This window comes from Chinchilla lanigera, unplaced genomic scaffold, assembly GCF_000276665.1.
Source record: "Chinchilla lanigera isolate Chin_1 unplaced genomic scaffold, ChiLan1.0 scaffold00187, whole genome shotgun sequence".
In the NCBI taxonomy this organism is placed as follows: Eukaryota; Metazoa; Chordata; class Mammalia; order Rodentia; family Chinchillidae; genus Chinchilla; species Chinchilla lanigera.
The window spans coordinates 802,882-806,164 of NW_004955588.1; the positions used below are offsets into that span (position 1 = coordinate 802,882).

The 3,283-nt window shown below is 52.1% G+C and overlaps 1 long non-coding RNA gene across 1 annotated transcript; it reads left to right on the plus strand.

The window, feature by feature from the left end:
* Positions 1-677: 677 nt before the first annotated feature.
* On the plus strand, positions 678-1,788 carry LOC106147587. Its single transcript, XR_001232523.1, has 3 exons — positions 678-743; positions 1,272-1,456; positions 1,704-1,788. It is a non-coding gene; the product is annotated as an uncharacterized LOC106147587 (long non-coding RNA).
* Positions 1,789-3,283: the final 1,495 nt, after the last annotated feature.

Here is a 3,283-nt window from a genome sequence, read left to right on the forward strand (position 1 = left end):
AAAAGGTTGGTGGTAGAGTTCTGTGATAGAGCACTTACTCAGCATGCATGAGGCCCTTGATTCAATGCCTGGTACTAGAAAAAAAAAAAATAAGTCCCAGACTGTAACTGAATCTCTGGATATTCTCTTTGAGAGAGCTTCAAACATGAATGCTTCCATCCTTTCCTTGGAAAGGTAAATGTGCTGTGTGGTGACACACTGTTTTTTTGTACTGTGTGGCCTAACATCCTGAGAAAGCAGCCTAACCCTGTGTAAGGATAGTGTGGATCGGATCCAAAGATGGCAAACTGAATGTCTAAGAAGCCAGCATCTTCTCATCTTGCAACTGTTTCTCTTGGGGATCAGAGCAGACTACCCATATCTGGCTCAAGTGCTTCAGCTTAGGGGCTGGCGGTCTGTTAGCCTCACCTTTTCCAAGTACTTCAGGGAAAATCCACTGATAGGATTTGGTTTAATTCTGAACCAAATAGGATGTATCTGGTAGATTCCAGCAACAGAATGAAAAGATCTGGCTACATTTAGGGTAGCACAAAGAAATGGAGGACAAGAAGGCCCTGGAAAGGTTCCACCAGGACCTGTATAAGACTAAGGTGATGGCGCTGCCAAGGCAGGGCCTCTGCCTGGAAGGACCCAGCTGCCTCTGATTTCTCACTTTTCATCCTACCTCTAGGAGGTCCTGGGAGCCTCCAGGCTGCAGAGTCAGAAGTCAGCCCAGCTGAGAGTCCTGGCCCTGGCCAAGGAAGGTGAGTGGAGATGCTCACGGGGAGGGTGGGCTGAGGAGCACTCTGAGAAAGACAGTTGAGGAGGAAGAGACGTTAGAGAGCTGCCCATTCTTACCCACAGGGTGGCAGCCCAGAGTGACCCGGCAAGGTGGGTGGAGGGGGGCCTGGGACTGCTCTGCCTCCCTTGTGGGGCTTACTGGGGACCCTCTTGGCTGCTTCCAATATTAAATGAAGGAGATGTGGAGGAAAGGAATACAAAGACTCCTCGGCCCAATGCCCTCCCCCCACAAAGAGTTGGGCTCCCCAGAGGCCACGGTGAGCCCGACTCTGCTTTGTCCCTTCTCTGTGTCTCCTTCTCTGCCTCCCGCTGTTGTCCCTTTGGACAACCAAATACCTTGGTTTTCCCACACCTTAATTTCCTGCACCACTGGTCATACACCATCTCCTAGGAACAAGAGATGCCAGTGGCAGACGGGAGGCTCCTTTCTGCTCCTTACACCCCCCTTACGCAGAGCATTTCCCCCACAAAATCACACCCCACCTCCGCAGATGGCATTTTTTAGTGAAGGCCTGCCCCTGCCCAGGAACATCTAGCTCAGCTTCCTAGGCAGCTGAAAGTACACAGACAGCAATGCCAGAGTCTGGCTCAACTGGCAGCATTGAGGAGCCAACCTGTGGAGGACACTTCAACCCCCAGGAATAGTGGTGACCATGTGCCCATGGTGAAGCTGCAGGTGAGTCTGTCCCACCAGGCTGGGAAGGGTGGGCAGGGCAGGTGGCCACAGAGCCCTGACCTTGGTGCTCTGCCTCCTTTTGGTGGGGTCTTGCAGGAAAAGGCAGTGACCAGGGTGAAGGAGCTGGAACAACACAGCGTGCAGCTCTGTTGGGCCAGATGAGCTGGGGCAAAGCACAGGTAGCAGAGGCTGTGGGGGAATGGAGAGGTCTGTAAGTGATCCTTGGGTGCTGTCCTCCCCACAACAGAACACGCTACCATCTGCCCAAATAGAAGGGACACTGTGAGGTGGAGGAAGAGAAGAGGAGGGAGGAGTAGAAAGAGGAAAAGGAGAAAAAGGAGGAGGAGGAGGAGCAAAAAGAGGAAGAACAGAAGGAGGCAAGGAGCAGGAGACAGAGGAAGACAAGGAGCAGGAGAAGCAGCAGGAGGAGAAGAAGCAAGATGAGCAGCAGGAGGAGGAGTGTATCACCCAACTGTTCCCAGTGAAGGCCAAGGTGCAGGTAGGACTGGGCATCTCCTCAGGCTGGGTCAGGGTGAACACTGAAACACTCTCCCTCTGGGTGAAGCCACTTGTGCTGCAGGAGTTGGTGTTGCTGCTGAAGCACGATTGCAGGTCCCATGAGGGCATGTTTATAGCAGCAGCAAAGAGCCATGGTGGGGAGCCTATTGCAGCGTCCACAGACACGGAGGATACTGCAGCCCAGGAGCGTGGTGAGTGGAGTACTGGGAGGGGCAGCACAGCTGGGCAAGGGGCAGGTGGCACAGCACTCAGTGCCTGCTGCTCTCTCTCCACAGATCCCGCAGCGGGCAGCCCTGTGCACACTGAGGAGCCACCAGGAGAAGAGGCTGGGGCAGGGACCTCCCCAGAGCCCCAGCTGCCTGCGAGTGAGAATCCCAGCCAGGCCTAGGCTTGGGCCTTTATCCTTCCACACAGCGGTTTCCTTTTTGGCACCTCCTGAGGAGGAAGAAACTATGCAACCCAATTTGATCTAAAGAATTTCTCCAGCAAATCCTGGAGAAGTGGGCCCAGGGCTGTGTCCCTATGGTTCCTCCATTCAGTTCCTGCCTCCCTGTCTCCCTGTCTCCCTGTTATTGCTAGAGGAGCAAGATAAACTCCACAAGTTTATTTTTCATCAAAATTTTTTAATTCCCAAAATTGTAAAAGAACTCAAAATAAAAAAAAAGTAAAAATAGTTATATGAAAAGTGAAAAAAACTTCAGAAAAATATTTAAATAATAAATGTTTTGTATTTTAAAAATTTCTTTATAGGTGCAAGGACAGAGGGAGGAGATAGGGATGGCATCATTGTGCCTTGGCCCTGTGGGTCCTGTTTACTTTGATTTTCATTAGATTTGGAATAAATGCATTTCATCAGGCTGTCCCCTCCCAGGGCCCTGGAGTGACTGAACATGGGCAAGGAGCAAGGAGTGGCCTGACAGCAGGGGGCGTGCTTCACAATGTGCAGAGTCCCAGTGTCTGAGCTGGTCCAGCAGCACTGAGCGGCATCTTTCTATCCTGTCACCTGGATGTTACTTGGGCATGGCAAGGGGACTGCCTGGGGACTCAAAGGACATCCTGTTCTAGTGGGCTTCGGACTTGAGCCTGAGCTGATAATGGGGCTGAAACGCAGGGAGCAGCAGAGTAAGGGTGCTGCCCTGCAGGGCAGGATTTTCCAGTTCATGCCCTGGTCCTGGTCCTGGTCCTGTCCACACCTGGGGTCTATTTCTACTGTTTAACCCTGCATGTGCCGGTCACAGCCCCTGCTCAGCAAAGCTCAGTTTGTGATCTTGCTCCCTAGTGGAAAGACTTGCTGGTACTATATATATA